Genomic DNA, 26,791 nt, shown 5'->3' on the forward strand with positions numbered 1-26,791 from the left:
TCACATGATGCAACCCCATCCCCTTTAACTATCACTCAACCTAATTCCAAAGCTCCTTGCTATTCACTTCCACTCTGCACGTTCCCATCGACCAAAACACATTCCCGTTCAGTCCCACTCTTCATAATCCCAAAAGACTCGAAGCCCTTCCAATCCATTACCATTCTGCATAATAAGAATGAACCCAAACACCTTCTCTATACAATCCCTATGGGAGCACGCCCCTGCCCATTTTCCCCAATCTATCTTTTTCGTGGATATTATTATGTTCCTGGGGAAGTTAAACTGATCTCTGACCAGCTGTGGCACCAATGTATCACAACATAATTTGTCCTGTGATCAGATTCCCCCGCTGTCACCAATTTCTTAAAGTTGCCTATACTTTTGAGTGTAACTGCGCCAGAACACTGTTTTTTTCCCCTTACCCACCATGCCCGTTATGTACAGCACCACAGCGCTCCACAAGCTTGCTGATCGAGTGTGCCCGTGCAGACAGGTCACATGGAACAGGCTAAATGCACAGTTAGATTTATTGCGAAAGTGAAAGATTATACAAATGCACCTTCTTCTGCGTTGAGTTGCTTGCACGGTTGGAAAAAGCCTTCAAAGCGTTTTGATGTAATGGCATAGAGCTTGCCACATTGAACGCGGCTTACAATGCTGCAATGGTGATAGCAAGGATGCAGTCTGGGAAAGACACTGTCGGATATAAACGTCAGGGGAATTAGACCATAGGGAATGGCGATTTGGAGCGGATGTTGGGCAAGTGTGGGTTGAGAAGGAAGTTGCGGACGGTTGCATCCAGGGCAGTGGTGAAGGGAACACTGCCAGGGCCGGGCATGTAATCTTGACAGGTGGCACCATCCAGGTGGGGGCCGCAGTTGAAGGTGTAGTCTTAGGTCACCTTGCCATAGCAGGGTAGCAGACCTTGCCATGTGTGCCAGAGATCAGTCTGACCTGGCACTTGCCCAGGACGTCATTGCTTGTTCTGGCTTCGTCATCCCAGACCTCGATGTTCAGATTTCGCCCGCTCTAGGCCTTGACCTCGCCCAGGTCCAGGTGTGGCGTTCCACGTGGAGTTGTTGTTGCCTGACATCATGGAGGTCCTGGCCTGCGCCTGGCCGTACCTGACCACCACGTAGCCGTCGGTGCCCGAGAAGACGTCCCCCCAAGAGGTCCCGGCCTTCCTTGATGGTGACCATCAGGCGACCCAGCCCCTTCCCCTTGGAGCAGCAATTCCGGTCCACACAACTGTGTGCGCAGCACAGGTTGGAGCAGGGATGGCGCGGGTCGGGGTACCGAGGGCCCCCACCGAATTTCTGGGAGATGGCTTTGCCCGTGATGTAGTTGCTGATGTAGCGCTGCAGCGTCTTCTGCCTGGGGTCGCCGGAGGGCAGCAGGGGGTGGAGCGCCGCCAGGGCATATCGCACAAGGCCTGGGAGGGTGAGCAGTCTCTCGGTCCAGCGTGCAAAGGCCGAGCCATCCCCAGAGAAGAAGGGCTCCACCCCCTGGTAGGCCCGTCCCCCCCCCCCGTTACCCACGTCTCCTGGTCACTGAAGGCCTGGTGGAAGTTGCTGTTCTTCATGAAGCGCGCCTTCTTCTGGCATCACTTGTAGCCCTCCGAGAATTTGGTTGTGAGGCCCACTATGACACCGGCCTCCACCGATAGGCAGTCCGTCACCTCCTCGGCAGTATAGCCCTCATACACCGCCTATCACGGCCGAATAGCCGTCACGTTCTTGTAACGCCCGCCCAGCTCCACCATTGTGAGGTAGTGGGTACCGTAGGTGGCCACCAGCTTCTGCTCAGGGTATGTGACATTGCTGACGTTGCTGGCTGGCAGACTAGAGAGGGAGCGATGGAAATCAGAAGCCATCGCTTGGCCTTCACCGATACTGGTAGTAGAGGCATTGGAATTGTTGAGTGGTGAAACTGGCGATCACTCTGGGAGCAGGTGGTGACCAACTCCACCATCTTGGAATGGGATCCAGCCAACACCACCTTGACACCAGCTTTGGGTGTTTGCACGGGTAGGTCCTCCCACCAGTTGTTGGTGTTGGCAGAGTTGGCGGACTCTGCCAGCTTGATCGGTGATCGGTAAAGCTGACTGGAGACTGAGCGCCAGCTGGAGCTCACGGTGCACCAGTCCACCTGTGAGACGGGCAGCCGTTAGCGCACGCCATTCAGCAGCTCATTGAGAGTGCAGCTCCCATTGGCCGTGCACCAGGTGTTCACATCGATGACAAAGGCCCCCTTGGGCTGCAGCATCACCACGTCGTAGCCCTGCCCCACCAGTCGCGCCCCCAGCACAAAGACGGCATTGTGGCACTCGGTGGTCCTCGTGGTGCAGGCGCTGAGGCCACCCCCGGAAGAGCAGCCAGAGAAAGAGAACAGTGCCCAGTTTTGAATACCCAGATGGCATGTTGCTCCCTGGTAGGTCCCAATGGGAATCTGCAAGAGAAACAGTGAAACTCTTATTTTGACAGATTTATGAGTGGCATGGCTTCTTCAATGGTTGTTGGAGATCTGTTTGCTGACATGACACATTTCTGAGCTAAGAAGTGTTGTAATATGCTATTGCATGTCGGTTTTGAAAATCTGTTTTCTTCTTTTGACCTATTTATGAGTGTATTGTGTGGATTTTGAAGTTCTAAATGCTTAATTTGTCATCCTTATATGCAATTCAGAGTTTTTTTCTATTAAATGTATGATGACCGTCTGAATGCTATGTCTACAACATTGATGACCTGTTAAGTGCGTTATCCTATCTTCAATGACGTTTGAGCTAGATGCGTGCAAAACATGCCAGATGCGTGAGCTGTGAATAATTGTATGCTTCTTAGGTCGATTTTATTGCTTATTTTGCTTAATTTGACATATGCATGAGCTGTTAAAGCATTATGGCATTTTAAGTGGGTGAGTCCTTTTTTTGGGCTAAATCTGACTCATGGGTAAATTGTTATGGCCAGAATGTAAACTTAAATGTTTCCTTTTGCTCAACGTGACAGATTTATGAACTTTTCAAGACTCTTCAGTGGGTGACTTTCATCTGTCTCCTTAATTTGACAGATTTATAAACTGCTAAATCCATTATCCTATTTTAATTCGATATAGAATATCTGTTTTGAACATGTGGCAGCCTTATGAGTTGTTTGGACCAGAATTCTATGTTAAATAAATATACACCGTCTGTTCACTTAATATGGCATATTTATGAGCCAATAGTGGTATTACGCCATTGTCTGTGTGAGTGAAAGGATTCTTTGCTCAATCTGAGCTATTTTAGGTGACTCGTCATGCTTTGTTTGCGTATTAGGACATTTTTATGAGATGTAAAAGTGCTGAATGGGGATTGAATATATGTGTATTCTCACCATGACGAATGCTACTGTGCTTATGAAGTGGGCATTTAATTTGCTTAATTTGACAGATTTATGAGCTTTTCATTATGTTATTAAGATCTGCTCACTCGATCTGAAAGGTTTATAAGCTTTTACCAAAAAATACTATCCAGCATTATTTAATTCACTAACGGGATGCCCGCAGCACTGGCTGGCCAGCAATTATTGAACATCTCCAGAGTGGATGTTCAATGTCTGTTTGCTCAGTTTGACAGATTTATCAGCTGCTAAGAGCAGTGTGGCATTTTAACTTCATGGAGAATATACGCTTGCTAAATATGACAAATGATCAACTGTTACAAACATTACGAGAAAGTGTGGTCAGCAGATGCTGGAGATCAGAGTGGAGAGTGTGGTGCTGGAAAAGCACAGCAGGTCAGGCAGCATCGGAGGAGCAGGAGAATCCAAGTTTTCAGAATAAATCTTTCAGAAGGAATGACTCCTGATGGAGGGCATATGACTGAATCGTCGATTCTCCTACTCCTCGGATGCCACCTGACCTACTGTTCTCTTCGAGCACCATACTGTCGACTCTGTTAAGAGCATTACCCTAAGGTGAGTGAGTTTCGAAGGTGTTTGTGCTAACCATAACAGTTTTGTGAGCTTTTAAAGGGGGTGTAGAGCTTAAACTGTTGGGAGAGGCTGAACAGACTCAGGCTATGTTTCATGTAGCATCAGATGTCTCAAAGGTGACCTGAAAGAGTTTGATAAATTCATGAGGGACATGAATAGGATCAATAGACAAGGTCTTTTCCCGGAAGTGAGGGGGTCCAGAATTGGAGGTTTGTAAGTTTAAGGTGGGAGGGGAAGATTTAAAGGGGGCCTGAAGCACAAATGTTTCACGCAGATGGTGGGTGCACGCCCGGAAAGTGAAAGTGGTGGAGTATGAGATCATTTTAATATTTAAAATGCACCTAGATGGCTATTGAAATGGAAAGGTTTGGATGGATATTGGCCAATTACTGGCAAATTGGACGAGATTATTTCGGATATCTGGTCAGCCTGGGAAAGTTGGACTATATTGTTTCTGCACTGTCCATGTTTATGACTCCATGAGACACGTGGATGTTTAAAGCAAGTTTGCTTACTTTGATAGATTTATGAGCTGTTCAAAGCTTTATCACATTTTAAGTGTGAATTGAAAAACTTTTTGCGAAATCTCACAGATTTAGATACTATTATGGACAGAATGATAACTTTAATTTCGTGTAGATAGACAAATCGTTTAATATGATTTGAACCCGTCGATTAGATTGCTATCTAGAACTCACTCCTGGGAGTCTTCTGTCTATATATAAACCAATCTGAACACCTCGATTACATTTCAGCCTGTAATGCAGTTGCATTTATCTCTTCTTCCACAGATTTCAGTCTGTATATCACTCTCGGGTATCTGTTAGTCTATATATAAACCATGTCAAATCCCTCAATTAGATCCAGTCTGTACATCACTCTCGGCTACCTGTTATTCTGTACATCAAACCATGCCAAATTCCTCCATTAGATTCCAGTCTGTATATCACTGCCAGGGCGCTGTTATTCAATACGAAAACCACCATTAACCCCTTGAAAGTAATTCAGTCTGTAACTCATTCTCTGGAGTCTGTTATTCGATATAAAAAGGCAACCTGATCACCTCGATGAGATTCCAGTCTGTAACCCACTCCCAAAGACCTATTATTCTGCATCAAAACCACCACAAGACCCTTCGTTATATTCCAGTCTGTAACTCACTCCGAGGTATGTGTTATTCGATATTTAACTAGTCAAAAATCGCAGCATTAGTTTCCTACCAGTAAAAGAAAGATGCACCCGGACATCTGTTATCTCATTAAAACCATCCTGAACGCACCTTCTAACTTCCAGTCTACAACTCGCTCCCGGGTATCTGTTATACGATACGCAAATCAGCTTGAAAGCCTCAATTAGATTCCAGCCTGTAACTCACTCCCAGGCATGTGTTATTTTATATCTAAACCATCCCGAAGCACTCAATCAGATTCCGGTTGTTACCTCACACCAAGGTATCATTTATTCTATATCTTAGCAACTCTGATCTCGATTGGATCCCAGTTTGTTCCTCGCTCTCGGGTATCTGTTGTGATGCATATAAACCACCCCAAACCCATCGATCGGTTTCCAGTCTGTAACTCGCTCCTGGACATTTGTTATTCGATATATAAATCATTATAAATGCCTCTATTCCATTCCAGTCTGCAACTTATTCGTGGGTAGCTGTTATTCTATATGTAAGCCATTCCGAACACCTCGATTATATCCCAAGCTGCAACTCACTTCCAGGTAATGGTATTCTGTATGTAAAACAGCCAGAAGCCTTGTATTGGGTTCCCGACTGTACCTTATTCCTGGCCATTTGGTATTCTATGTATAAACCACCCTGAACAGCACACTGAACATGTCATTTAGAGGGTCTTTAATTCACTCCTGGGTATCTGTTATTCTATACTTAGCCCAACTTGAACACCTCCAATACATTCCAGTCTGTACCTCCCTCTTGGGTATCTGTTAGTCTGTGCATAATACACCCCGAACCTCTCCTTTTGATTCCAGTGTGTAACTCACTCTTGGGATTTTGGTATTATTTCTATAAATCACCTTGCACCCTCGATTAGATTCCGGTCTGTAACTCCCTCCCGGTTATCTGTTAGTCTGTGTATAAACCACCACCGACTCTTCCATTTGATTCCAGTGTGTAACTCACAGCCAGGTATCTACTATTCTGCACATAAACCATCCTGCTTCCCTCAATTTGATTCCAGTCTGCAACTCACTTCGGGGTAACTGGTGTTCTGTATACAAATCAGCCTGAAACACTGCATTGGTTCCAGTCTGTACTTCATTTCTTGGTACCTGTTATTCTATATAAAAACTGCATCGAACCCTCGATTAGATTCAATTTTTAACTCACTTCTGCGTATCTGTTATTTGATGTATAAATCATCCTGACCCATTCAATTAGGTAAGAGTCTATAACTCACTCCTGGTTAACTGTTATTCGGTTCACTGAACTCCTAGATTATTCACACTGAAAGCCGATATTATCCCAACTATCTGTTATTCGATATATAAATCATCATAAATCCCACCATTAGATTTCAGTTTGTAAACAACTCCCAGGTATGTCGTATTCAATTTTTTTAATGTCATCTGGAAGACCGCAATTAAATTCCAGTCTATAACTTTTTCTGACACAGCTGACATTATATATATATAAACTATCTTGACCTCCTCGAATAGATTCCAGTCTGCAACTCACTCCCAAGTATGTGCGACTTTTTATATACACCACCCTGAACCCCTCGATTAGATTCCAGTCTGTAACTCTCTCCTGGATATCTGTTATTCTTCATATAAACCATCTTTTGAACTGATTGATTATGTTCCAGTTTGTAACTCACTCTGGCGTGTATGCTAATCTGGAAATAGATCATCCTGAACACCTCGAATAGATCACAGTCTTTAACTCACTCCACTCCATCTTCTATTCTATATAAACATCCTGAACCTCAAGATTAGATTCCAGTCTATAAGTCATTCCTGGGTATCTGTTATTCTACACATAAAGCATCTTAAATATTTTAGTTAGAATCCATTCTGTAACTTACTTCTAGTCTGTGTTATTTTAAACTATGCTGAACGGGTCGATTAAATTCCAAGCTGTAACTGAATAGTGTGGATCTGTTACTCTACGTATAAACAACACTGAAACCCTTTATTAGATTCCAGTCTGTAACTCAGTCCCAGGTATCTTTTATTCTATATATAAATCTTCACAAATCCCTGGATTAGATTCCAGTCTGTAAGTCATTCCCAGCTATCTGTAATTGCATTATTTAACTACACCAAACCCCTCAATTAGATTCGATCCTGTAAAACACTTGCAGATATGTCTTATTTGATGTACAAAATACTCGAACCCCCTCGAGTACATTTCTGTCAGTAACTCACTCCCAGGTATCTGATATTCTATATCTACACAACCCTGAACGCCTCAATTAGATTTCAGTTTGTGACTCACTCTGAGGCATCTGGCAGTCAGTATATAAACCTGGTCCAACCCCTCAGTGACAGTCCAGTCTGTACCTCACTCCCGGTTTTCTGTTATTCTGAATATAAACCACCCTGAACTCCACGATTAGATTCCAGTCTGTAACTCTCTCCCGCAATCTGTTATTCTACATATAATACAGCACATATCCATGGATTGCTTTTCAGTCTGTGAAGCTGTCCTACGTATGTGTGATTCTGTGTTTAAACCACCCTGATCCCCTCGATTGGATTCCAGTCTCTAGCTAACTCCCAGACCACTATTATTCTATTTGTAAACCACTGTCAACCTCTTGACTGCATTCCAGTGGGTAGCTCACGCCCAGATATGTGTTATTCTGTATATAAACCAACCTGGCCCATCGATTAAATTCCAGTCTGTAACTCACTCCTGCATACCTGTTCTTCTATCCAATAAAAAAATCCGGAAAACATGAATTGGATTGAAGTCTGTAACTCACTCCTGGGTATCTGTTATTCTTTATAAAAGCCACTCTGAACACTTCAATTATATTCCAATCTGTAACTCACTCCCGGGTATCTGTTATTCTGTATATAACACAACACAATTCCCTGGATTGATGTCCAGGCTGTGAAGTATTCCCAGATATCTGTTACTATATGTTAAAAATGCACTGAATCCTTCATTTAGTTTCCAGTATGAGAGGAACTAATGGGTTTGTGTATTTTTATATAGATACTACTTTCAAGGCCCCGATTAGATTCCAATTTCTAACTCACTACTGGTTATCTCTTATTCTCTATATAAACCAACCCAAAACCATCAATTAGATTACTGTATATAACACAACCCCAGGTATCTGTTATTAGATACATATATTACCCCGAACTGCTTGATGAGATTCCAGTCTGTAACACACCCTCAGGTATCTGTTGTTCTCTACATAAACCCCAATTAAACCAATTGTTCTATTCCACGCTGGAACGAAATCCTGTCTATCAGTTATTGTGCACATTAACTACACTAACCCTTTCGATTAGTTTCCAGTCTGGCATTTGTTATTCGATGTACAAAACACCACAAACCCCTGGATTAGATTCCATTCCGTGAATCATTCCCAGATAACTGTTATTTCTTATCTATCAGCCCTGAATCCCTCGATTAGTCTGTAACTCACTCTCAGGTATGTGTGACTTTAAGTTTATACCACTCTGAACTTCCCGATTGGAGTTCAGTTTGTTACTCACTCCGAGAAACCTATTATTCGTTGTATAAACCACCCTGAAACTCTTAACTAGATTCCAGTGAGCAACTCACTCCTAGATATGCTTTGTTCAGTACATAAACCAACATGAAACCCACGATTAAATTCCAGCCTGGAACTCAATCCTGGATACCTGTTCTTCCATCCAAAACCATCCTGAAACATGAATTGGATTGAAGTCTGTAACCCTGGGAACCTGTTATTGTTCACCCAAGCCCTCGATTAGATGCCAGTCTGTAACGTACACCTGGGTATCTATAATTCTGTACACAATCCACCCCAAATCCTGAACTAAATTCGAGTCTATGTCTCACACCTGGGTATCTTTAATTCTGTTTCAAAACCATCCTGAACACTTCAATTATATTCCAATCTGTAACTCACTCCCAGGAATCTACCACCGCGAATCCTCGATTACATTCCAGTCAGTAGCTCACTCCTAGTTCCCCATTATTTGATAGAAATAACTACTCCTGTGACTCGATTTCAGTCTGTAATTCCTTCCCAGGTATGTGTTATTCTATTTTTTCCAGTCTAGAATTATTCCCGGGTATTTGTTATTACATGCTTAAGTACCCTAAACGCCTCAATTAAATTCCAGTCTGTAATTCACTCCTAGGTATATGTTATTCTCTGTATAAACCATCCTGATTCCGTTGATTAGTTTCCAGTATGTGACTAACGCTCAGTTACCTGCTATTCTATACGTCAATGACTCTAAAGATCTCGACTGGGTTCCAGTCGGTAACTCACACCTGGATACCCCTTACTCTACGTAGAAACCAAAAGAAAACCTTCAATTGTATTCCGGGTCTGCACCACATTCCCAGGTATCTCATATTCTTGATATGAGACATCTGTAACCCTCGATTAGATTCCAGTCTGTAACTCACTCCCAAGAATCTACCACCGCGAATCCTCAATTACATTCCTGTCAGTAGCTCACTCCTGGTTCCCCATTATTTGATAGAAATAACTACTTCTGTGACTCGATTTCAGTCTGTAATTCCTTCCCAGGTATGTGTTATTCTATATGTAATCCACCCTGAACACTTCGAATGGTTTTCAGTCGGTAACTCAATTCTGGATATCTCTTATTCTGTATTGAAAACTCCTTGGACCCATCGATTACATTCCAGTCTGCAACTCACACCCAGGTATATGTTGATCTGCACATAAACACCTAAAAGCCCTCGATTCGAATCCAGTCTGTAACTACATCCTGGCTATCTGTTATTCTGTACATAAACCACACTAATCCTTTTGATTAGATTCCAGTCTGTAACTCACTCCAATTATCTCTTATTCTTTGTATAAAACGGGACAAACCCTGGATTAGATTCCACTCTGTAAATCATTTCGAGTTATGTGTTAATCCATTTTTATCCCTCGATTATATTAGTCTATAAGTCATTCCGAGATACGGGTGATTTTATGTTTAAACCATCCTGAGACCCTCGATTGGATTCCAGTCTGGAACTCACTCTCAGACTCCTATTATTCTATATATAAATCACCCTGAAATTCATGACTAGATGCCAATTGGTAACTCACTACCAGATTATTCTGGGCAGAATCCAATCTGAATCCCTCGATCAAAATCCCGTCTGAAACTCACTCCTGGATGCCTGTTCTTCCATCCAAAAGCCACCATAAAAACTTGAAATAGATTCAAGTCTGTATCTCACTCCTGTGTGTCTGTTGTTATACATAAAAACCACCTTGACCAATTAAAATAGATTGCAGGCTATAGCCCACTCTTGGGTATCTGTTCTTTTATCTATAAACCTCAGTGAACACCACGATTAAAGTCAAGCCTGTCACTCATCCCTACATATCTTTTATTCCATCTCTAAACCAACTCAAACCACTCTATTAAATTCCGGTCTGTAAATCCTTCTCGGGTATTTATTATTTCGTATAAAAACCACCCAAAACTCTCGATTACATTCCAGTCTGTAACTTACTCCCGGGTATTCTGCACATATAAAAAAACAAAATTCCTGGATTAGATTTTAGTGTGTAAATCATTCCCGGGTATGTTATTCCATGTTTAAATTATCCTAAATGCTTCAATAAAATTCCAGTCTGTAATTAAATTCTAGTTAACTGTTATTCTCTTTATCAACCACACTGAACCCTTCGATTATATTCCAGTTCTGGAACTCACTCTCAACTGCATGTTATTCTTCACATTAACGACCCTGCATACCTCGACTTGATTCCAGTTTGTAACTAGCACATGGGTATTCCACATATAACGTATTCTACGCATAAATCACCGCAAATCCCTTGATTATATTCTGCGTCTGAACCTCACTTTCAGATTTCGCATATTCTTTATATAAACAATCTGAAACCTATACTTAGATTCCACTCCGTAACTCATTCCCGGGTGTCTGCTATTCTCGGAATAAACCACCCCGAACCCTCCGATTAGAGTCCAGTCTGTAGGTCACTCCGGAGTTTCTGTTGTTTTGGAAGTAAATTACTCTGAAGATTTTGGCTAGATACCAAACTGCAACCCACTCCCAGGTATTTGCTATTGTATAAGCATAAAACATTGGAAACCCCTAGATTTGGTTCCCATCTGTAACTCAGTCCCGGTACCAGTTACTCTGTATAGCACCAGACCAAAAAAACTGCTTCATCTCTCTGTAACTTGAAACCTATCCTGAGCTGCTGATAACTTTCCTCTGAGTGTTGTACCCATACATTGTCCCAATTTCATGCAGTGCTCAGTTTGCACTTACCTCAGTGCAGTGTTACCTGCTGCTTCTCTCCGACCTCACACCAGCCGTGTCTGAGAGAGTGTGGAGGACAGCGTTGCCTGTGTTTTATGTTGTCTGAAACATCCCACTGGGCCCCAGCCTAAACCTCATGCTTGAGTGCTGTCACGTTGGTCTGGTGTGACAGTAAGTGTCATATCTCCACAGGATGAGGTCTGTTGTACAGCAGAGTGTCAAAACCTCTCAGCACACTGTCCATCACAAGGCTTGTGCAACTCTTCTGCTACATTTTGTCTTTCCATCTCTCGCCTTTCATCTCCCAGACTGTGCCCGGAAAGTTCCCCTTCCGACCCCTCACCGTCCCCCACTCAGTAACATATCGGCTGTTCCATCAGTTGCACTGCTTCAGATTCCTGCGAATTACCCTCCTCAGGGGCATTGTGGGTCTACCAAACAGCACGGAGATTGCAGCGGTTCAAGGTGGCAGCCGCTAAAGATAGGGCGCAGCGAAGTGCAGGGAGACAAGGGAGAGCTAACTGGAACTGTGAGGAACGGAGAACTTGCGGTTTCAGTAGGACAACAACCATCCAAATGGATCCAAAACCCTTTCCGTTCACTCCCACTCTCCACCATCCCAATGGATCCAAACCCCTTCCTGTTCATTCCCACTCTGTATCATCCCAACATATCCAAAACCCTTCCTGTTCACTTCCACTCGACAGCATCGCAATGTTCCCCAATAGCCTCCCCATTCAGTCACACTCTCAACCATCCAAATGGATTCGAAATCTATCCCATTCCCAATCGATGCCATCTCAATGGATCCAAACCTCTTCCCAATCACTCTTTCTCTATACAATTCCAATGTATACAAACCCGATCTCATTCACTCCCACTCTACACCACCGCAATGTTCCCCAAACCCCTGCCTGTTCACCTGCGTTCTACACCATCCCAATGAACCCAAACCAGTTCCCATTCATTATCACTCCACTGACTCCCAATGGACTCAAACCCTTTCCTGAGCGCTCCCACTCTCCGCCTTCCCAATGCACCCAAACCCCTCCTTTCCCACTCCCATTCCATGCAATTACAATGGACACAAACCCTATGACATTGACTGCCGCTCCACACCGTGCAATGAACCCAAAGCCCTTGGTCTTCACTCCTGCTCTACACCGTCACAATGGATCCAAACTGCTGCCTATTCACTCCCACTCTACCCCCATTCCTATGGAACTCAAAACTCTTCAGTCCCACTCTACGCCATCTAATGGACCCAAAGCTCTCCCCATTTACATCAGCTCTACACCATCCTGATGTCGCCCAAGACCTTCCCGTTCACTCACAATCTACACCGTCCAAATTGACCCAAACTCATTTCCATTCACTCCCACTCTACATCATCCCAATGTACCCCAAACACGTTCCAGTTCAGTCCTACACTGCACTATCCCAATGGACCCAAAATCCTTCCTGTACTCTCCCGCTCGACACGCTCTGAATGGACTCATACCTGTTCCCATTCACTCTCACCCCACACTACCCCAATGGACACAAACACCTTTACATTCACACCTACTCCCAAGCAGAGGAAAAAGGTAGAGTTTGATTGTGTTTGTATGTGAGCGTCGCTGTCTGGGCCCAGCATTTACTTTGCCATCCCTAGTTGCCCCACTTGAGAAGGTAGGGGTGAGCTGCAATCTTGAACGGCAGCAGTCTCTGCACTGTGGGGTAGACCCACAATACACCTGAAGAAGGGAAATCCCAGGATTCTGGCCCAGTAACACTGAGGGAACAGCCGATATGATATTGAGTGGGGGAGAGTGAGGCAGAGGGGAAACGTCCCGGGGGTGTGGTGTTCCACTGCATCTGTTGACCCTTGGCCTTCGAGATGAAAGTGGTTGTGGGGTTTGGAAGGTCATGTCTGAGGATCTCTGGTGAGTTTCTGCAGTGAGTCTTGCAGACTGGAAGACCTGATGTTACGGAACATCGGTGGGTATGGGATGGAAGGGATAGGATGCTACACAATTTGAAAATTGCCATTTGTTGTCAATAGCAGGAAGACATGCACCGCAGGCATCTGACTGACGGAGTGTTGCAATTTCAGAAAACAGTGGTAAATATGTGATGAACTGAACTGATAAAGAAATGTCAGAGCTGCACTGAAACATGGCCAGAGGTGTTGCATTCTCCAAACGAAACCACCAACCACAAGAGAAGCTGCTACACCTCACAAAACACCACATCCCCACTGAACACTGAAGTGGTTTATGGCCGACCCCACCCTCTCTCACTCAGGGCGATATCTGTGCACTGACTGGTGTCTCTCACTCTCCTCATTCTCTCTCTCGCTGAAAGATATCTGTACACTGACTGGCATCTCTCGCAATCCTCTCTCTTTCAGGGAAATATCTGTACGCTGGCTGTTGTCTTTCGGTCCTCTCATTCTCTCTCAGGGAGATTTCTGAATCCCGACTGGTGTCCCTCAGTTCCCCGTACTCTTTCTCTCTCTATCTCTCTCTCTCTCTCTCTCTCTCTCTCTCTCTCTCTCTCTCTCTCTCTCCACCCCCCCCCCCCCCCCACCCCACTCAGGGAAATATATTTACACTGACTGGTGTCTTTCCATCCCCTCTCTCTCTTCTTCGGGAATGTTTGTACAATGACTGGCTTCTCTCAGACAGCAACCCCTCAGGGAGATATCTGTACACTGAGAGGTGTCTCTCACTCCCCTCTCTCTCTTTCTCAAGGGTATATCTGGACACTGACAGGTGTCTTTCAATCCTCAAAATCTCTTTCTCAGTGGGATATGTGCAGCCTGATGGTGTCTCTCAGTGCAACTTCTCTCCGTCAAGGAGATAGAACATAGAACATAGAAAAGTACAGGACCGGAAAGGCCATTGGTCCCACGATGCTATGACAAGAATTATTCCCCGTCTAAAATGAAATAACCTAACCTAAGTACCCCTCAATACACTGCTGACCATATGCATGACCAGCAGTCGCTTAAATGTTACGAATGACTGAGCTTCCATCAGCACCGCTGGCAATGCATTCCATGCATACACAACTCTCTGCATGTTTGCTGATACGTGTGTACTGGCTTCTGCATACTGCAGTGTTCTGATATCTGTCTGGGGGATAGAGAGAAAGGATAGTGAGGGACACTGGTCAGTGTACAGACATTTCCCTGAGAGAGTTAGAGAGAGAGAGGATAGTGAGAGACACCAGTCAGTGTAAACATATCACGCTGAGACAGAGAAGGGGGTCGGGGAACCAAGAGAAATTAGTCATGGTAGAGATATCTCCCTGCGAGTTAGAGGGAGAGGATAGTGAGGGACACCGGTCAGTGTACAGATATATCCCTGAGAGAGAGAAAGAGAGCATTCTGAGAGACACCAGTCAGTGTACAGCTGTCTCTCTGAGAGAGAGGCAGGGAGTGAGGATGACAATAACCAGTCAGTATAAACATATCTCGCTGAAAGAGAGAAGGGGCGGGGAACCGAGAGACATTAGTCAGTGTGCAGATAACTCTCTGAGAGAGAGAGAGAGAGACAGAGACAGAGAGACAAAGAGACAGAGAGAGAGAGAGAGAAAGAGAGAGAAAGAGAGAGAAAGAGAGAAAGAGAGAGAGAGAAAGAGAGAGAGAGAAAGAGAGAAAGAGAGAGACAGAGAGAGAGACAGACAGACAGACAGACAGACCAGTTTAATTCCCACCTCGGGCAACTGTCAGTGTGGAGATTACACATTCTCCCCGTCTCTGTATGAGTTTATTTCAGATGCCAAGTTTCCACCGACAATCCAAATTTTGCACGCTAGTCTGAATTAGCCATGCTAAATGGCCATTGTTGTCAGGTGAGTTTTTCTAACTAGGGTTGGGGGAACCTTTTCGGTCGAAGGGCATATCACCTGGAGAGAAAGGGGGTACTGAGAAACGCCAGTCAGGTTTGACAGGTCTCCCTGAGTAAGTGTTGTTTCTCAGGGAGGTATCTGTACACTGACTGGTGTTTCTCAGTTCACTGTCTCGCAGTCAGGAAAATATCTGTACTCTAAACAGTGTCTCCTACTCTCATTTCCCTGTCTCTCAGACAGACGTCCGTACACTGACTGGTGACTCCCAAACTTCTCTCTCTCTCGGACATATCTGTGCAATGACTGGTGTCTCTCAGTCCCTCCACTCTCCTTTAAGGAGATAGCTGGTGTCTGTCAACACCCCCGTCTCTCACAGGGAGCTATCTGGACACTGACTGGTGTCTCTCAGAACCCCCCACCCCCTCTCTCTCTCTCAGGGACATATTTGCACACTGATCGGTGTCTCGCAGTGCCCTCTTTCTCTCAGGGCCATATTGGGCACTGGCCTGTTTCTTTTCCCTTGGATAGGGGAGTTTAGCTCTTTGGCGTTTGGTTTGGAATTGATAGGAAAAAGATTTAAAAATAACTTCAGAGGAAGTGGTGAATGTTGACACAGTTACAACGTGCAAATGTGTTTCAATAAAAGTGCATTAATAGGCATGTTTGGTTGGATATGTGCCAATCAGGCGTTGCTGGGACTGTTTTACGTTGGGATTCTGGGGTCAGCATGGATTGTTGTGGCCGAATGTTCTTTTTGCATACTCTATGAATCTTGAGTGCTCTCAGGCAGTTTCCCATCAACCCTCACTCTCAATGAGATATCTGTACAGGGACTGCTGTGTATCAGTACCCCCTCTCTTTATCTCGAGGAAATAACTGTCCACTGTTTGGTGTCTCTGATTCCCCACACACTCTCGGGGGTGTATGTATACACTTACTGGTGTGTCTCAGCACACCCTCTCTCAAGGTGATATCTGTACACTGACTGGTGTCTCAGGATCGCTCTCTCTCTCTTAGGGAGATACATGAGCTCTTTCTGGTGACTCACGTTCCTCCATCTCTATCTCATGGAAATATGTATATACTGTCTGGTGCCTCGCGGTCCTCTCTTTGTCTTTCTCTCTGTCTTTGTCTTTGTCTCTGTCTTGATCTCTCTCTCTCTCTCTCTCTCTCTCTCTCTCTCTCTCTCTCTCTCTCTCTCTCTCTCTCTCTTTCTCTCTCTCGGCCATGCCTTGGCATTGACTTGTTTCATTTCCCTTGGATAGGGGAGTTTAGCTCTTTGGGGAATGGTTTGGATTCGATGGGAGAAAGATTTAAAAATAACTTCAGGAGTTTTGTTTGTACAGTGGTTGGTCCATATGTGATCTCAACGTCCAGAGGATGTGGTGGATGTGGGTACAATTCCAAATTGTAAACGTGTTTGAATACATGTGCATGAATAGGCAAGTTTGGAGGGATAACTGCCACGCCGGGGCTGATGGGATTGGTTTCCATCGGGAGTCTGGATCCAGCATGCATTGTTTGGGCCATTTGCTCTGGTACATTCTCTACGACAGGCAGTTTCCTGTCAACCCTCTCTCACAGCCCCGTTTCTCTCTATTAGGGAGATATCTGCACACTGACTGGTGTGTCTCAGTATACCCTCTGACCCAGCAATATATCTGTACACAGAAATGTGTCTCTCCGACACCTCTCTCTCAAGGTAGTGTCTGTTCCCTGACGGTGGTCTCTCAGTCCTTCTCTCTTTCTCTGGAGGACATGTGCACACTGACTGGTGACTTGAATCCCCCCTCCTTCTGTAAGATATCTGTACACTGCCTGGTGTCTCTCAGCTACCCCTCGCCCTCCATCAGTGAGATGCCTGTACACTGACACATTCTCCTTCCGCCATTCTATGCCATGGTGAAATCCTCTCTCTGTCTCTGCCTCAGTCTCCAACCATCTCTCCTTCTCTCTCTCTCTCTATCTCTCTCTCTCTCTCTGTGTCTCTTGCAGGAAGGTATGTATACACTGACTGCTGTCGCACTGCAACATCCCCTCCTCACCCGCCGAGATACATATCTGTACATTGAATTGCTTCTTTTCCCTTGGGTGTGGGATTTTTGTCTCTCTTTGGGGAAGAGTTTACAGTTGAGAGGAGAGAGATTTAAAAATACCTTCAGGGGTTTTGTTTGCACAGTGGTTGGATTATGTGTGGTCTCGACGTCCAGAGGATGTGGTGGATGTCGGTACAGTCACAAACTGTAAACGTGTTTGAATACATGTGCATGAAGAGGCAAGTTTGGAGGGATGACTGCCACGCAGGGGCTGATGGGATTGGTTTCCATCGTGATTCTGGGTTCAGCACGCATTGTTTGGGCCAATTGCTCTGTTTACATTCTCTACGACAGGCAGTTTCCTGTCAACCCTCTCTCTCAGTGAGATATCTGTACAATGACTGGTGTGTCTCAGTCCCCCCTCCCACCAACTCTGATTGTATCGCAGCCCCGTGTCTATCTGTCTGTCAGGGACTTGTCCGTACACTGACTGGTGTCTCTCGCCCCCCTCTCTCTATTTAGGGAGATATCTGCACACTGACTGGTGATTTGGTTTTCTCTCTCTCTCTGTCGCTCTCTCTCTCAGTCAGAGAGATATCTATACACTGATTATATACTGGTATATCTCAGCCCTCTCTCTGTCTCCCCGCTCTCTCCCTCTCTCTCTCTCTCTCTCTCTCTCTCTCTCTTTCTCTGTCTCTCTCTCTCTTTCTCTTTCTCTCTCTCTCTATCTCTGCCTCTCTCTCTCTCTCTCTCTCTCTCTCTCTCTCTCTCTTTGAATGGTGCTTTCTTTTTTGGAAGAGATTTGGAGTACAGATACCTTTTTGCAGCAATGCAGAGCCTGGATGAGACCATTCCTGGAGTAGTGTGTGAAGTTTGATGTCCCAAGCTGAAACATGATATCATTATCACAGACAACGTCCCGAGGATGTTCACCAGGCTGTTACCAGGGAAGGTTATTTCCACGAGGCGGGGTAGGTTTACCCGTGGCTGTGTTCACTGCAGTTCAGAAAGATGAGAGGGGGTCCTGATTTAATTGGACATGATTGCAACAGAATTCTACAGACTAGAGGCAGGGAGGATGTTTCCCCTCTTTTCGGGGGACCTTCGGCCATGGGTGTACGTGCTCTCAGGATATGAGGTCGGCCTGAGATGAGGAGACATTTCTTCTCTCCGAGGATGGTCAGTCTGAGATGTCTGACCCACAGAAAGCTGGGGAGGCTGGGACACTGGGAATATTCCTGGCAGATCAATGAACAATGATCAAGGGACGTGCAAAACAACTGGGAACAGAGATGGATGTAGCAGCACTGACCATCTTGAATGAGGCAGCAGGTTTGACGGGCAGAATGGTCTACTACCAGTTCATTTGACCTACTCAAATGAGCCTGTTGAACGATAACTCGGTGTAGTGTGGTTTTCCGCATTGTTGACCTTGTCAAGCCCACGCTTTGGGAAGTGCGTTTGGGATACAATGTGTACACATCCGACCTAATGGCCAGTAGGCTCCATTTCCCCCCAGCTCAGTTTTTACTAGGCCGAGATCAGTAAAATTCACATTTTCTTTCTTTTCCTTCTGAACTCCAGTGAACACAGGCACTTGCGAACCCACCCGGCCTCAGGAGAACATCCAACCACCCCTGGTATCAGCCGATGGAACCCCCTCTATATCTGCCTTGGACAAGAATATCAAGGGAGGGTTAACAAAACTGCACACGATGCCGGGAGTAATCTCACTAAGAGCCGGCATACCTGCAGGAAGACAACTCTGCCTCTGAATTTCAAACCTTGTGAAATGACGGACTGAGTGACACCAGTCAGTGTATAGATGCGCCCTTGACAGAGAGAGAGCGCGAGAGAGCCAGCGAAAGAGAGGACTGAGAGACAGCTGTCAGTGCACGGGTATCACCCCGAGAGAGAGAGAGAGAGAGAGAGAACAGAGGGACACCGGTCAGTGTACAGATATCTCCCTAAGAGACAGAGAGAGAGAGAGAGGAAAATGAGAGAGTCCAGTTCGTATTTAGATATCACTCTGAGAGAGGGGACATTGAGAGACACATGTCAATGTCCTGATATCTTTCTGAGAGATAGTGAGAGGTGAGTGACACACACATGTCGGTGTCCAGATATGTCGGGGAATGGGTGGGTTGTGCTTCGGTGGGTCAGTGTGGACTTGTTGGGCCAAAGGGCCTGTTTCCACACTGTAAGTAATCTAACCTAATCTACACGAGAGAGACGGAGGACTGAGAGGCATCAGTCAGTGTTCCCCGTTCTCCTTTTTGTCTTCGTTGGTTTCCTCTGGCCTGATTTCCTCCCATTGACCAAAGGTTGTGCATTGTAAATGAATTGGACATGCTAAATTACCTATCGTGTGCAAGTCAGGGGAGATGGAGAACAACAGAGTCAGAGAATGGGTTCGTTTGGGCTACTCTTCAGCGGGTGGGTGAGCTGAAAATGTGTTGCTGGAAAAGCGCAGCAGGCTAGCCAGCATCCAAGGAGCAGGAGAATCGACATTTCGGGCGTGAGCCCTTCTTCAGGAAGCCCTTCTTTCCTGAAGAAGGGCTCATGCCCGAAACGTCCATTCTCCTGCTCCTTGGATGCTGCCTGACCTGCTGCGCTTTTCCAGCAACACATTTTCAGCTCTGATCTCCAGCATCTGCGGTCCTCACTTTCTCCTAGAGGATGGGTGTGGGCTTGTTCGGCCAAAAGGACTGTTCCACACTGTAAGAATTCGACAATTCAATACAGACCAGGCTTAACTTGGATTTTGAAGACAGTTCTTGTGGATTTTTGACAGGGAGCAGGTGCAACGGGAAGGGTGTGGGGTAGAAGAGATATTATGGGACCGACATCCAAAGTGTCCAGGCTGAGGAAATTATTTCAACTCGTTCCAAGACAATTACTGAGAGTTAAAATGAAGAAAATATTCCTGATGCGGTGAAATGTTTGTGGCAATGCTTCTTTCATGCTACAGTGAAACGAGATTAGATGAGAGAGTTAGTTATGTGATTTGATATCAGCGTGTTCAATGTGATATTCACAGATTCATATCGCGCCTTCAGAGCGGAAACAGACCATTTAGTCCAACAGATCCACACCGATCTGCCAAGCAGTAAGCCACCCAGACCCTTTCCCCTTTACTCTGCATTTACCACTGACTGATGCACCTAATCTGAACACGATGGGCGATTTAGTTTGGCCAATTCACCGAAGCTGCACATCTTCAGATTGTGGGAGGAAACTGGAGCACCCGGAGAAAACCCACGCCGACACGTGCAAGCTCCACACGGATGGTCAGCCGAGGCTGGAATCGAACGTAGGCCCTTGGCGCTCCAAGGCAACAGTATTAACCAATGATCTACTGCACAGTTTGTGTGCATACACAAGCCGAGACCTTCGTGCATACTGGCCTGGATTTGAGTGTTAGTCGAATAAGCATGCACTATACACCCCTGCATTATCGGTAAAGAAGCATCTTTGGCTAAGTGCTGGAATCCAGGCAGTCCATTTATATGGAAGGAGAAAAAGGAACTTCAGTCAATCAGGAATCTGTACATTGTCGGTTCAAGTGACAACGTTCCACTGTTTATTCTTCCCAAAATCAATCTAAAGAATGATGTACAGAACGTTAATTCAGTTTAACTGCTATTACACTCATTGTGTCCTTGTGATCGGTTTTGTGTTCTCTCTCATTTTCTTTTAATATCTCATAAACGCGAATTTTTGGTCAACTCTGACAGAACACAAGTGGAGAAGGACACCTTCGAGACCATCAAGTCTGCTTCGCCTTTCACCGAGAACATGGCTGAACTAATTTCCTCAATTGCATTCTCCTACCTTTTCTCCCCCTTAACCCATTATTCCCTTCCGATCAAAATTCTCTCTCTATCTCTCTCTCCCTGTCTCCCTTTCTCTATGTCTCGAAATAGTTGTCTCGACAACTTCAAGAGCAGTTAAATGGTCATTGGATAAACATATGGATGAAAGTGGAATACTTTAGGTTGGATGGGCTTCAGATTGGTTTCACAGATCAGTGCAATATCGAGGGCCGAAGGTCCTGTAATGCTCTATAAACGTTCTATGTTCTCTACTGAAAGAGCGAGCTTCAACAGACTTCTGTAGGGAAAGAATTCACTACCCACAGAGATAAGGAATTTCTCCTCGTTGCTGGTTTAAATTTGCAGCACCTTAATGACCCTCAATTCATCTCATCTCCTACCTGTCGATTAACAGCTGCAGCTTGCAGCATCTGGCAGGAGAAACTTCATAAGAACATAAGAAATAGGAGAGGAAGTAAGGCCATTGGGCCCATCCACTCCATTCTGCCATTCAATCATAGCTGATGGGCATTTCAACGCCACTTGCCTGCACCCTTCCGGTATCCTATAATTCCTTGCGAGATTAAGAATTTATCAATCTCTGCCTTGAAGACATTTAACATCCCGGCCTCCACTGCACTCCATGGCAATGAATTCCACAGGCCCACCACACTCCAGCTGAAGGAACGTCTCCTTTTTTTCCATTCTAAATTGAACACCTCTAATCTCAGGCTGTGCCCACGAGTTCTAGTATCCCCACCTGGCAGAAACAATTTCCCAGACTCCACCCTTTCTAAGCCATGCACTATCTTATAAGTTTGTATTAGACCTCACCTCAATCTTCTAAACTGTAATGAATACAATCCCAGGATCCTCGGCCATTCATCGTATGTTTGTCAATTAGGTCTCATCAGTCTTTCATTGTATTTCCTGCAGAGTAGAAAGATGGTACCTTCTGTTGTGAAGTTGGGTAGTGTATGTGCAAATGTGGAAGCAGGAGGTTAGAAGTTGATGTTGCAAAATTGTAAACTGCTGGGTGGGAAGCATTTTAAAAGATAGTGTTTTCATTTTCCATGCTTAGCATTTTAAAATGCTTCTACATAGGAAGCCTGAACAAAAACATTTGTACCAAAAAGGCCGTACACTTAATAGGCCAAGGAGCAGTTCTGACCAACATCAGCAGATATTTGAATTCAACCAATCAATTTGAACCAGTCACGTAGACACAATAACCCTATTAAATTTAAATCTGATGGTTTTGACAACGTAGGACCAATCTTATTGTCAGAAGTATTGATACGTCATCAAGGGCATATGAGAATGGGCCAGTTGGAAAAAAAATCCCAGTGCGAACTGCCATTCACTGGAAGTAATGGCCCTCAACTCTCAACAGAGACTCACTGACTCTCACAGGCTCCTGTGTGTCTTCGAGAAATAACAACAGAGCCAATGACAGAGAAGGTGTTCCTGACCGAACAATGGATGGAGAATTGAATTGAACTAAATTATCGTCACGTGTACTGAGGCACAGTGAAGTCTTTGCCTTGAGAGTAATACAGGCAGATCACACAGTTAAAAGTAGCATATATAAGTAAACCACAAGCAAGCAGAGGCAAAGGAATAAAACATATCACAACACACATAATCTGACTGTTATTTTTAGAAGCTACATTCTATTTTCTGTTATATAAGTGGGACTCTTTTTATTGGAGAGAGTGAGGACTGCAGATGCTGGAGACCAGAGTTGAAAAATGTGGTGCTGGAAAAGCGCAGCAGGCCAGCCAGCATCCGAGGAGCAGAGGAATCGACGTTTCGGGCATATAAGCCCTTCTTCAGTTGTTCCTGAAGAAGGGCTTATGCCCGAGACGTCGATTCCCCTGTTCCTGGGATGCTTCCTGGCTGGCTGCGCTTTTCCAGCATCACTCGTTTGATTGGAGCAGCATTCCATTCGAATCCTGTTTCATTCAGGAATAGTAAGAAGTTAAAATGGATTTTTTTTCCAGTTGCTAATCGTTTAATTACGTTGCTCACTGTTCCAGCCAGATAAATTAATTGTTATTTCTTCATTTTAAAGTGAGTGTCAGGGATTTATTTCACTTAATCACGAGAAGCAGGTTACACCACTTTTCACACACGGTTTATCGAATATACAGCGGACATGTTTGGTGATGTTTCTTTTTCACTTCTCAAAGGGGTGGTCACCTGCCGCTTTCTAACATTCTGCTTTCAGATGTATAAATGGTTCTGACATTATTGTCTAGAGTCAAAAATTCTTCAGCTGCCTCAGAGTCAATCACATCACTTTGAGAATTTTAAGCCCTTTGTTATCAACAACAGGTCCTCACTCCACAGACCAATCTCACGATCCTTTATGGGAGGGGTTATTCCATGAGTGAAGACTAAACAGGACCGGACTCGACTAGCTGCCAGCCAAATGTACTTTTCCACACATTCCTTCGTGCCATTTCATTTGTAATTAAATAAATAGAACAGACTTTAAAGAAAACTCTTGAAACATGATTTGCAATAAGCCTTGAAGAGAGGATTTAATATTAATTTCGACTATGAAATTTGAGGCAGTCCAGTGAAATATTTAGGTGAGTGTGGCTGTATATGCGCATGCTCCTTCGACAGAAATGGAGCCTTTGCGGACAGACTGTGATGTTTGTCTATTTAACATTGTTCCTTGTTTTTCTGACCTGTGTGTTCCTGTATCTAACTTGGTTTTTAGTTCTTCATTTCTTCAATCTCCAACTAATTCTGAACACATCATTTAGAACTTAGTATGTTTATGATTCGGGGTATAATACACAGAAAGAAGCGATCTACATTTATAATCCATAAGTTGAAAACACGAAAGAGTTAAAGCAACTGAGCTGTTGGTACAGAGTTTCTGCTCTGAGTGTTGCGTGAGCATTGTTTCGGATAAAGTGCTGGCATTGTTTGTGTTCTGAAGCTGGATTGATTTTTTTTATTGAAACACATGTTACATACAAGTGTTTTAATAGGATGTATTTGTTTCGACTACTTAACTTCGTGTAATTGGTCAATCTTTGTTGCATTGTCAAAACAAAACGTGCACTGTTTTTCTGTTTCTGTCAGAGTCACCTCATTGAAAACAAACCAACTCAAAATGTCACCTTACAAGACAGATTTCCGTCTTGGTGTTGACTGGTTCCATTATTCAAGGCCGTCGCAGTAAAACACTGAATTGGGAATTTCTCTGGAATCAGAGCAAATTTGGGGGTCTTCTCTAACCAGGAATGTGTTGTGCTGATGCAAATGCAATGCCCTCCTCATCATTTCATGGTGTTCACAATCAGGACGAAGGGGTATTTCATCACATTCTTCAACTTCCTTCTGAACATAGTCTGAGTCACGGCATAAATTGCAGTGTTGGTGCAACAGCTCAGCAACTGCAACATGAATCCCAATTCTTGCACAAAGTCTGGAATATATATAATCAAAGCTGCCACATACATCATACGGCTATATATTGAAATCAGCATTAACATTGACCATAATATGATGAAATTAGCAGAGATGACAAATAGTAGAATGACGGATCTCCTTCGACTCTCCATCTCTGGGTCTCTGGGATTCTCCCCGTTGCTGTGATTCCGGAGTCTCTTCCGGGCTCTGCTAGTCACTAAAATATGTCTGACAGTGAATGCGTTGAGGATCAGGATGATGACAAATGGGAGACATGGTGTTACAATGTGATGGAGAAATTCAATTGCAACCCAAGCCTTTGAATACCTGGTATCAGACACAACATGGCAGAACCAAGGCATGTTCTGAAGTTGATACCATTCTGTTAACATGAAATACCAGAAAATTTTCTTTGAACAGCTCAGTGCAGTCACTGTTAAGAGAACCACGACCACAGTTTTCTCAGTACAATATCTACTTTTCAGCTTCTGGATACAAATCGCCACAAATCTGTCAAAGGTGAATGTGACGGTGAACCAGACAGAACAGTCAGTGACTGCATAAAGCAGGACAGCATGTATATTGCACACGGGGAGATTGGTCAGAAAGGAGAAGTGTTCCCGAAAAACAACAGGAATGTGTCTCAATATCAGGTCAAGTATAACGACCAGAAGATCCGCCACTGCCATGGCCACCAGGTAGCGAGTGATACACTTAGAGAGACCACACTTTCCCCGACACAGGACAACAATAGTCAGTACATTGACTGTGAGGAATGTGAACACACAATGTTGATATACATTCAGACTGAGTGCAAGCTTACCATTTTGATGGAGTAACATGTGGCATTTGGAAACACGTTATTCTCTCTCGCCCTGAAGTGAATGAGTCTGTCAGTTTGATGGAGATTGGAGTCAATACGTTGGAATGAAATTGACCATAAATTAAACGTGACATTTTTGGATCCCATACATCCAGAAATAAGGAGCTGCTCATAACACAATTGTGAGAATGGAGTAATTAACCTGATCCTAAACAGTCCTCTGGGTTTAACTGAGACCAATTTACAGAGCTAACATAAAAGTCAATGCTGTGTGCAGAGATCTGCCTATTCTTGAAAAAATGACAGCAGTAAACTGAGGCACTTAATTTTGATACCACCCAGAAATTTCTGATTACCTTCCAGTGTTAATAGTGGAGTCAGATATACTCACCAGGAATTCCAATCACAGCCAGGACAGGATAGTAGCCAGCTTGAGCGATCTGCAGTATGTAATATATCCGATCCGATAAGGATAATGGGAGGAAGCCATTATAATGTTCAAGCATATAATACGCCCATGATATACCGCGCCCCATTGCTGTGAGATTGCCAACTATTGATCTCAGGTTTGACTCCATTGTGGGAACACTTCCATCCATTTCTCTCTGTTTGCTTTCTCACCTCTCCTTTTCCAACTGATGTTCCCTGGTAATGCCCGATGTGATGTTTCCATTGACGATATGCACTCCTACAGCCAAGGCTGTTGCTCATATATAGAGGGCTGTGACCTCTCCAGAGAAACGCTTAGGATCTGCAGGGATTGAAATTAATTCCAGTCACTGAAACAAACAAGTTTTGTAAACTCATGTTAAGTCTGTTTTTTTAAGTCTGACATAATTACGTTTAAAGTTAACTGAGTCGCAGGTGGGGGTGGTGTCTGAGTATCACTGAGGGAAGGGACAGAACAGAATCATTAGATTAGATTAATTACAGTGTGGAAACAGGCCCTTCGGCCCACACCAATCCGCCGAAGCGCACCCACCATCCCATTCCCTTACATTTACCCCTGCACCAAACACTACGGGCAAATTGATTTGTCCAAATCACCTAACCTGCACATTCTTGGACTGTGGGAGGAAACCGGAGCACCCAGAGGAAACCCACGCAGACACAGGGAGAACGTGCAAACCCCACACAGTCAGTCGCCTGAGGCGGGAAATGAACCCAGGTCTCTGGCGATGTGAGGCAGCAGTACTCACCACTGTGCCGCCCACTAATCTCTGAAGAACCCAGGTCAATCTTTCTTAATCTGACAGAGAGGGCAAAAGATCAATGGGAGAGGACTTACTCTGTATCGAAAATTCAGTCATTGCTACTAGTGTCTGGGGAGGATTGCACGAACAAATATATCGACAAATATATAAAAAATGAGCCATTTCATTCTTGATGGGAAATAAAATGGGTTA

The 26,791-nt window shown here is 44.5% G+C and overlaps 1 pseudogene; it reads right to left on the bottom strand.

The window, feature by feature from the left end:
• Positions 1–997: 997 nt before the first annotated feature.
• The window catches only part of LOC132834622 (perforin-1-like), a 43,671-nt pseudogene continuing 17,877 nt past the window's right edge, over positions 998–26,791 (bottom strand).

This window comes from Hemiscyllium ocellatum, chromosome 41, assembly GCF_020745735.1.
Source record: "Hemiscyllium ocellatum isolate sHemOce1 chromosome 41, sHemOce1.pat.X.cur, whole genome shotgun sequence".
Taxonomy (NCBI): Eukaryota; Metazoa; Chordata; class Chondrichthyes; order Orectolobiformes; family Hemiscylliidae; genus Hemiscyllium; species Hemiscyllium ocellatum.